At 47.8% G+C, this 10299-nt stretch overlaps 1 pseudogene; it reads right to left on the bottom strand.

The window, feature by feature from the left end:
* Positions 1–4236: 4236 nt before the first annotated feature.
* On the bottom strand, positions 4237–5593 carry LOC129546883 (large ribosomal subunit protein uL3m pseudogene; annotated as a pseudogene).
* Positions 5594–10299: the final 4706 nt, after the last annotated feature.

Below are 10299 nucleotides of genomic sequence, written 5' to 3'. Positions count from 1 at the left end.
GGTAGTTAGATTTTGTAAATAGGAATGAGAGGTCAAAAGAAGGACTGTAATATGTACACAGTCACAGGGTGAGTTAGCCAAGGTCATCTCCCCAGCATGGACGAGTCAGGGAAGCTGTGTCTCTTCAGCAGATGCTTTACCTCCTCCGAGCCTCAGATTCTCCCTTGTAAGACGAGGATGATTACTCCTACCCTTCAAGGTTGCTTGGAGGCTGAAATTTGTTGGATGATGCTCATGACCTGTGGGTCCTGGTGACAGAAGTGATCAGACACTCTGACTGATATAATGATCACCAATCCTACACCCATGTACTGAATTTGTGAAGAATTCTCTGATAGCACTGAAATCCAGCTGCAGTGGGAAGGCACACTGGTGGTCTCACTGGGGCTGCATCCCCCCACCCTCACACAAACAACCAAAGCCCAGTCTCCAGTGAGTAAGCACTTTCCTGTGAATTGCAAGGCTTTTTATTGCTGGAATCCTCTAATCAGACACCTGGATGTGGCAGGTTGTTAACACTACTTAGTGATCAGGTGAGTGGCTTCCTTGGGTTCTTGGAAGGAACAGCTCCATCGGCAGAGAGAACTTGAGTATATTTTATTCTGTAAGAGGAGGCACAGAAATCTCATGAGGCCTCAGGTGTGGACGAGATGTGAAGCTGCACCGAACACAGGGGAGGGGCCTGCAGGCTTGTTTGGAGGGAGGGCTTCTGGATGTGAGCAGGTAAGGTGGATATGTCCCTGGGAGTTTTCCTCCAAAGGAACAGAGATTGTGGGGTCTCCCTGGAGGGCTGAGGGCAGTCTTCTGGGATAGAATGGGGGACACTGCTGAGGACCACCTGGCAGAGCTCTGGAGTGACTCCTGGGAGTCTCCAGGGATGAGCTGATCCCTGTCTGCTTCCTCCCTCTGGCCCTTGGACACTTAGAGCTGAAACAGCAGCTTGTTCCCACCACCTCTAGGACAGCAGAGAGAGGACTGATCCTGACCCTTGACTCTGGGCATCTCAGGCCTGGGGACGGCAGGAGGGCAGTTTTTAGAAGTAGCCACCTCTTGGGGGATGTGTGGCAGGAATGGCCATTTGACATCCAGGGAACAAGGAGAAATGTGGGTTTTAGTAGGGTTGAGGCGCTAAGGGAAAGAACTGATGTTTGGAGAAGGGAAGGACTCAATGTGACTGGATTGCAGCAGAGTCAGGTTCCTATGCTGGAGAGGCTGAAGTCAGGGAGGTCAGCGCTGAGGGCCTAACTCCAAAGGCAGGTGGTGCCACAGAGTCAGGAGGGCCTGGAGGGTCCCAGGCCTGTGACCAGGCAAAGCTGAGCAGTCAGGGCCAGCTCAAGAACTCCAGGGCTGGACTGAGTTTTCCTGCAGGATCCTTTCCCACACTGTGGGTGTTGGCTACTTCCTCTCTGCCTCCTCATTCATGAGGATCTTTTTGCTCTCAGGTTCCCAGGGAAGGGCCAGGGTGGAGAGCAAATAATCCTGCCCCCCCCCCACTTTCCAGTGCCCTGAGCAGACCCCTGACACCCCCGCGTCCCTCCCCCGACCCCCGCCAGGCACATCCACACACAGCCTGACCCACCAGAGCACTGACAGCATCCTGCTTATCCTGGGGTGTCAACTTCTCATCAACACAGCTGTTCAGTGTACTGGCACTTTCCAGTATATCAGAGTCTTGGTTATACTTTTCAACTTGTTCAACATAGGCGTCATGGCTTCCCGATATGAACAGGTTATTATTGTCCCTCAAGGCTGGACAGAGGTCATCACACTCTGAAATAGAAAGATATGGGAACGCTCCCTGTAAGGCACTCCTCAGAACACCCTATTACCTTCCTGCTCCCGAAATGCTCAGTGCTGCCCTGGGAAGGTGAGAGAACCCTTGGGGAACCCAGGTCCCAGCCACTCACTTCCTCCCGTGATGAGGAGCAAGGCAGCGCAGAGCAGCAGGAGAGCTCCAGCCCGCGTCATGGTGCTGGTGGCGGGTGCTCCCTACTCACTGGGCCCTTTTATACCTGTGCTTGTCCTCACTCCCAGGGGTCCTGTGTCGCATGCTTCCTTTTTTCAGGAGATTCTGCCAGGCCACAGCCTGGAGCTGCCTGGGACTGCATAGGATGAGCTGTGTGTGTTGGCAAGATGCTAGTCCTTGAGTCCACAGAGGGCACTGGCTCAGCCTCCTCCCTGCTGGAGGGCTCTGTGGGAGGGGCAGCTGACAAAGGAAGCTTAACAACCGAAAATCCCCTGGTTGACCAAAAAGGGCAAAAATGCTCCCCAACCAGGCCTCCTGAGTAATGGCCAGTGACAGCCTCCTAGAACAATGCATGACCTTGAAGATCGGCCTGTGTGGACAGGTTTTTAGGAAGCTCCATGCTTAGGAATGGTCTCACAGGGAGAAAGTGCCAGGCAGGCAAGAGCACAAGCCTTGAGACCCTGGTGAGGCTCTCTGGTGGCTCCTGCCCTGCCTTGCTATTATCTGTGTCCTTGATCTTGTCAGTGGCTTATGTTAGGCCACTTATTGAAATCAGTTTCTGGAGCCCTGAAATCTCTTGTATGTGCTGGCCCAGAAGTTTCTAGCTTTCTCCTTTTTAAAAAAATTTTTTAATTTTTTACATTATTGTATTGGTTTTGTCATACATTGACATGAATCTGCCCTGGGTGTACATGTGTTCCCCATCTTGAACCCCCCTCCCACCTCCCTCTCCATCCCATCCCTCTGGTTCATTCCAGTACACCAGCCCCGAGCATCCTGTATCATGCATTGAATCTGGACTGGTGATTTGTTTCACATAAGATAATATACCAAATATGCCATTCTCCCAAATCATCCCACCCTCACCCTCTCCCACAGAGTCCAAAAGACTGTTCTATACATCGGTGTCTCTGTTGCTGTCTCGTATACAGGGTTATTGTTATTATATTTCTAAATTCCATATATATGTGTTAGTATACTGTATTGGTATTTTTCTTTCTGGCTTACTTCACTCTGTATAATAAGCTCCAGTTTCATCCACCTCATTAGAACTGATTCAAATGTATTCTTTTTAATTGCTGAGTAATGACTATGCCAAAGCCTTTGAGTGTGTGGATCACAATAAACTGTGGAACACTTTGAAAGAGATGGGAATACCAGAGCACCTGACCTGCCTCTTGAGAAACCTGTATGCAGGTCAGGAAGCAACAGTTAGAACTGGACACGGAACAACAGACTGATTCCAAATAAGAAAAGAAGTAAGTCAAGGTTGTATATTGTCACCCTGCTTATTTAACTTATATGCAGAGTACATCATGAGGAACGCTGGGCTGGAAGAAGCACAAGCTGGAATCAAGATTACTGGGAGAAATATCAATAACCTCAGATATGCAGATGACACCACCCTTATGGCAGAAAGCGAAGAAGAACTAAAGAGCCTCTTGATGAAAGTGAAAGAGGAGAGTGAAAAGGTTGGCTTGAAGCTCAACATTCAGAAAACTAAGATCATGGCATCTGGTCCTATCACTTCATGGCAAATAGATGGGGAAACAGTGGAAACAGTGTCAGACTTTATTTTTGGGGGCTCTAAAATCACTGCAGATGCTGATTGCAGCCAGGAAATTAAAAGATGCTTACTCCTTGGAAGGAAAGTTATGACCAACCTAGATAGCATATTAAAAAGCAGAGACATTACTTTGCCAACCAAGGTCCGCCTAGTCAAGGCTATGGTTTTCCCGTGGTCATGTATAGATGTGAGAGTTGGACTGTGAAGAAAGCTGATCTCCGAAGAATTGATGCTTTTTAACTGTGGTGCTGGAGAAGACTTTTGAGAGTCCCTTGGCCTGCAAGGAGATCCAACCAGTCCATTCTAAAGGAGATCAATCCTGGGTGTTCACGGGAAGGACTGATGCTAAAGCTGAAACTCCAATACTTTGGCCACCTCATGCGACGAGTTGACTCACTGGAAAAGACTGATGCTGGGAGGGATTGCGGGCAGGCAGAGAAGGGGACAACAGAGAATGAGATGGCTGGATGGCATCCCCGACTCGATGGACATGAGTTTGAACTCCGGGAGTTGGTGATGGACAGGGAGGCCTGGTGTGCTGTGATTCATGGGGTTGCAAAGAGTCGGACATGACTGAGCGACTGAACTGAACTGAACTGAACTGAACTGTTGTTGCCCTCTGAGGTTCCAAGGCTCGCCACAGACTCACCAGTGAGAGTGTTTCCCAGTGTTTGGAAACTTCTCTCTCTCTCTTTTTTTTTTTTAGTAGAAGTTAAGTTTATAAACATTTAAGATAATTTGAGAAATACACAGTAAAAGATAACCATGTGGTTATGTGGTCTGTTGTAACTAAGGAAAAAGCCCCATAATTCCTGGTTTTATTACTGTTCTGGCTCATCAGAATTCACAGCATATGTGGGGTTCTCTCATGTCCAATGAAGTCAAGCAAACATAATAGAAGGTGCTCCAGGCTGACACACTTCTTCATCATACAAATCTTCTGGTAGCTCCTTTTCATCCTCATCAGGGAAATATGTTGGAAATGGTAGATTTTTATAGAAATTCTTGTATGCAGGCAGTATAGAATCTTTGATCTTTACTAAGCAATTTTTGTGTCCAGGTACAGAACCATTGACATAGATTATATTGTGCTTTGTGTTTATTCACCACACTTTTAGTCCAAATGCTGTCCTATCCACATTCCCCAATTGTCCAGGCATTTTAGTTCCAGGCCAGACTCTGGCAACATCACCAGTTGAAATAGCTCCAGGCCTCCTGTGGGTTTTTGTTTGACCATGAGTAGCCGGCTGGCCTTTAAATCCCCATCTTTTCATGACATCTTGAAAACCTTTACCAACAGTTTTGGCTGTAACATCCACATATTGTCCTGGGAGAAAGTGAGCAGCATAAAGAGGAGTGCCTGGCTTAATAACAGCAATATCTGTTACATTAAACATTTTAATTTTCTGCTTTGGTGGCAATCCAAGTTCTTGGTAAAATTCCAATATAGATGTAGATTTATGGAAACGTGACACAGTTTTTCCTCCTACAGTCAGGGCTGCCATTTTTCCATTATGATATTCCTTTGGAGTATATTTTAGGACATGACAGTCTTGTACCTGAAGTAATGTGACCACATGCTTCTTACCATCTTTGGTCCATAAAGGCATCATGCCTAGCTTCAGTGCAATAAGGCCCACTCTAGAGGAACCTGGTTCCCAAGTATGTATAGGCCATGGTTCATCTTTCAGAGGACAGAGTTTACTTGCTAACTGGGCTTTATTTTAATCAGAGACCAATTGCTTAACAAAGGAAACATTCTCTTCAGAAAGATGCTCATCCCACCAAGTACCACTCTTGCCATGGAGACTTCTAACCAAAACCCAGATGTCTGTTCTGTTTCCCGATCCCAGGGCAGTGCCCAGGCCACCTGTGCCGCGGTCCAGCACCCGGGCGCCGGCCCAAGCCAGCAGCCTCCAACTGGGCATGGTAAGGCCGGGAGAGCGCAGCCCCTTCACCCTCGGGCGCCCTGCCGCTCGGCTTGACTTTCAGGGCGCCGCAGCGACCGTGTCCCGGTCCTGTGAACCGTCTGGCGCTGTCCCGCAGCCTCCCGCACTGCCTTCCCGGACAAAAAAGAACCAACTTCTCTCTTTTTTAAGCTTCCCTTCCTGGGATGGAGCCTTGTTCCTGCCTCTTTTGTCTCTCATCTTTTATGCTTTTTCCTACCTCCTTTCAAAGACAGTGGGCTGCTTTTCTGGGTGCCTGATGTCCTCTGCCGGCATTCAGAAGTTGTTTTGTGGAATTTACTTAGCGTTCAAATGTTCTTTTGATGAATTTGCGTGAGAGAATGTGGTCTCCCCATCCTATTCCTCTGCCATCATGTTTCCTCGTTCTAGTTTTCTCTTGACCTATGTCTGCCACCTGGTAATTTTGATAGGACCTCATTCCACACAGAAATATTTTTGCAGCTTCTTTTTTTTTTTCCTTTCACTTTTCCTTTTGTATGAAGTCTAGCCCATTAACAATTTTATGATAGTTTCTGGTGGACAACAAAGGGCCTCAGCTGTATATACACATGTATCCATTCTTTCACAAACTCCCCTCTCATCTAGGCTCTTACAAAACATTTAGTAGATTTCCCTGTGCTATACAGTTGTTCCTTGTTGGCTGTCCATTGTAAATACAGCAGTGTGGACCTGTTCATCCTGAAATTTCTAACTATCTCTTCTCCCCCTCCTTGCCCTGGTCAACCATAGGTCATTCTCTAAATCTGTGTGTCAGTTTCTGTTTTCTAAATTAGTTCATTTATAAACTAATTCCACATATAAAAGATGTCATAGGATGTTTCTGTTTCTCTGTCTGACTTACTTCACTTACTTCCTTCACTTACTTACGACAGTCTCTAGGTCCATCCATTTTCTGCAGCCTCTTTCTACTCTTGAGTGTGCTGTTCCCACTATCTCCTCTCCAGGGCTCCCACTTGAGGAAAAGTGAGGCCCCTTCTAGGCCTAATCTCTGGGCCAGTTGCACAACCAGCCCTGCACTGTTGCTGCCTCTGTGAACTTATCCCTGCCTTTCTCTCCTCCCTCAGTGTCTCCTGTCCGCTTCTTGACCTGATCAAGTGTGCTCTTGCAGCAGGGATTCTGCATATGGAGCCCTCCTGGCCTGGAAGGCTCTTCCTCCAGTGGCTGCAAGATTCATTCCCTTATCTTCAGGTGTCTTCAAGTATCACAGGGCACAGATTTCCCCGCATTATTGAGCCCGCCTATCAAAGCGTGCTGCCTCCATCCTCCCCCCAAGGCCCTCTGTCTTCTCCCCCTGCTTCGTCTTCGCCCAGAGCGCCTCTTCCCATGGGGTCACTGTCTTTCACTCCCTCTTAGGTGATGAAGAGCTGCAGGAGAGCGAGAGCTTGCTGTGTGCTGCTGCATCCCAGGACTAGGAGAGGGCCCAGCATTCGGTAGATGTTGCGCAATGTTTGTTAGAATGATGGCAGGAATAGTCCATTTCTCTGGAGTCAATAACGAGAATATTTTTTAGTTCTATTTACTATAGATGTGCTTATGAATATTGCCTGGGATTAAATAAATAAGGTAAAGGTTTAAAATATTTGGTAAATCAGAATCAAGTATTTTCTTGCTTGAGGCACCTGGCTGACCTTTCTCTGAGTCATCTGTTGTGGAATCCGGTTTGCTGAAAACCTAATCTGAAGTTGGGTTGCAAGGTGTGTGACCACAGTCAGAACCCTATGGCATATAGGATTCACATCCGGTAACTGCTCTTGGCAAAGAGGCATCAAGTACTGAGCTGCAGTGACAGTTGGCCTAGTGGAGCCCATCCTCACCATGGCTCCTGGTGCCTGGGGGCCACCCCTCTGAAGGTCACTGAATGAGGGTCTCAGGGGGCTATAGGTGTGTCTCAGAGGTTCCTGGGTAGGAAGATGAACACCACAAGACCCCAGGATGCACATGCTGGCTCCTTGTTTGTGGGGGCAGGACTTCCATGTGGTGGAATCCCTGCTCATGCATCCCGTGCCTCCTGTCCTTCAGAAGACACTGCCCCCAATGTCCTCTGCAGCTCTGTGAGGAGAGGAGTCAGGGCCTGGAGTGCTGAGTAACAGAGGTGGTTGCAATGGATCCAGCCCAGTGCCCTTCTGAGGGTGCTACAGGTTCCTCTGAGACATCTATTGATCATGGGGACTTTTGGTGACATCAGGGTGAAGAGCTGGGCAAGGTCAGTGGAGGAATGCAGTGCATTCCCTTTTCTAATGCATTTTTTTTCTTAATAAAATTTTAATTTGGAATTATTGTAGATTTATAGAAAATTTGCACATATTTCTCACAGTGAGAAACAACATTGGAGCATTCAGTTCAGTTCAGTTCAGTCGCTCAGTCGTGTCCGACTCTCCGCGACCCCATGAATCACAGCACGCCAGGCCTCCCTGTCCATCACCAACTCCCGGAGTTCACTCAAACTCATGTCCATCGAGTCGGGGATGCCATCCAGCCATCTCATTCTCTGTCGTCCCCGTCTCCTCCCACCCCCAATCCCTCCCAGCATCAGACTCTTTTCCAGTGAGTCAACTCGTCACATGAGGTGGCCAAAGTATTGGAGTTTCAGCTTTAGCATCAGTCCTTCCAATGAACACCCAGGATTGATCTCCTTTAGAATGGACTGGTTGGATCTCCTTGCAGTCCCAGGGACTCTCAAGAGTCTTCTCCAACACCACAGTTCAAAAGCATCAATTCTTCGTCGATCAGCTTTCTTCACAGTCCAACTCTCACATCCATACACGACCACGGGAAAAACCATAGCCTTGACTAGACGGACCTTGGTTGGCAAAGTAATGTCTACTTTTTAATATGCTATCTAGGTTGGTCATAACTTTCCTTCCAAGGAGTAAGCGTCTTTTAATTGGAGCATTACTACTAACTAAACCTCACCCGCTATTTGGATTTTACCAGGTTGTCCATTAATGTCTCTTTGGATCCCAGCATCCAGTCCATAACCTACACACGCTGCATTCATTGTCATGTGTCCCCAGTGTCCTCTGCTCTGTGGATTACTCATTCTCTCCTGGTCTGTCATGGCCTTCACAGTCTTGAGGAGGATTGATCAGGGATGATTAAGGACTGCCAAAAGCTTAGTTTTTGGCTGCTGTACTCATAATGTTGAGTGTGGTTCAGACTTTGGGTTTTGAGGAAGAAACCACACAGGTGAATCGCCCTTCCTGTCCCCTCACTCGGGGTACACATGACAGCTGTGTATCTTACCACTGAGGATATCAGCCTTGATTAGTTGATTATGTTGTGTTTGCCAGGTTTCTGCACTGTTTTCCCCTTTCCCCCTTCTCTTTGAAAATAAGTTACTCTGTCTAGCCCAGACTTTGGAGGGGAAGGGCTGTCAGTTAACCCTCCTGGAGCAGATGATTTCTGTCTGTTATTCGGGATGTTTCTGTAAGGAATGGTTGTCTCCTCTCCCACATCACTTCAGGTTAGTTTAGGGGCACTGGGTCTTTGTCTTGCTGTATTGGCTCTACTTTTTGGCACAAAGACCTTCTGTTTGCAGAGCACGTTCTCTCTAGTTGGTGTGTGAGGGTTTTATTGTGCCCCAGGGCATGTGGATTCCTACTTCCCTGACCAGGGCTTGAACCAGTGTCCACTGCCTTGAATGGTGGGTTCTTAACCACTGGACCACCAGGAGAGTCTCTGTTTATTTGATCATTTATTTATGTCAGTATGGACTCAGAGGTATTGATTTATGCTTTGGGTTATCATCTAATACTCTGTTATTTATTTTGTTTCTCAAACTGTTTCCAGTTTGGCTGTTGGGAGCTTTCTCAGACTTCCTTCAAGAGTTTTTCAGGACCATCTCATCTTGTTTGAGCCAACAAACTGCTTTCCTAGCCTGAAAGGTTGAGTTTGACTTTTGAGAGAGTTTTCACACACAGAGTGCCACCTTTGGTTTACTCAGCTCTCTGGGCTTTAGAACTCCCATCCCCAGTGTCCTTTAGCACTGTAGACCTTAGAGTCTCTGCCCAGGAGCAGCCTCCCAAACCCCATAGATGCTCCCTGATGTTCCTGGATAGACTTGCAGTGCAAGCACCTCTTGAGACCAGGCTCAACTGATGGAGGAGGAAGGACAGCCAGGAGAAGGGGCAAGGTTGGCGCCTTCTCAGGAACTTGTTCTCTTAAGGGCTTGAGGAAAGCTTGTGGTGTGATCCGAAATTACAGAATTACCAGTGCCTGATAAAACCCACGTGGCCTCAAGTCCTGCGAGTTCCCAGGTTGGAATGATTTGGAGCCCAAGGCTGCTGTCCACCAGTCCTCAGCCATTTAGATATTTGGGGGCTTCAGTAAGGCCCAGCTCCACATTCTTATCTCCAGAACTTAAACTTGGGGGGAAAAAGAAGTATTCTCAATGACCTTTTTTCTTCCTGAGAGTAGTGTAGATCTGTCCTTGGCTCTCCTGTGATTCTATCTGCTCAGTTTGGGAGAGTGCTGACCTCAGAGCCAGGATAGGTTGGGGTTGCCAGGAAAACAGGTGATGGTTGGGGCTGGGACAACAGAGCACTTGGCTGCAAATGGAATCACTTAGAAATGTCAACTCTACTTGATCTTTGGCAAAGATACTTCCACATTTTCTCTAGGAGCTCTGCTCTCAGAGTAGGAAAGGCTTCCCACAGTAAACTCCCTAAGGCCCAAGGGAGCCACCTGTGCCAGGTGCCTGGCCACAGGCCTTTGGTCCTCCTGGGAGGGATGTGGGTTGGGCTTGGGGAGCTAGTGGTTTATAAAGTGATAGATACCCTGCCCTGAGCAGAGCACTCCAG

Source organism: Moschus berezovskii, chromosome 22 (genome assembly GCF_049115385.1).
Source record: "Moschus berezovskii isolate FMDL1 chromosome 22, NW_MosBer_1.0, whole genome shotgun sequence".
NCBI classification, from domain to species: Eukaryota; Metazoa; Chordata; class Mammalia; order Artiodactyla; family Moschidae; genus Moschus; species Moschus berezovskii.
The sequence above is the reverse complement of the archived record's forward strand: the minus strand, read 5'-3'. Positions and strand labels throughout refer to the sequence as shown.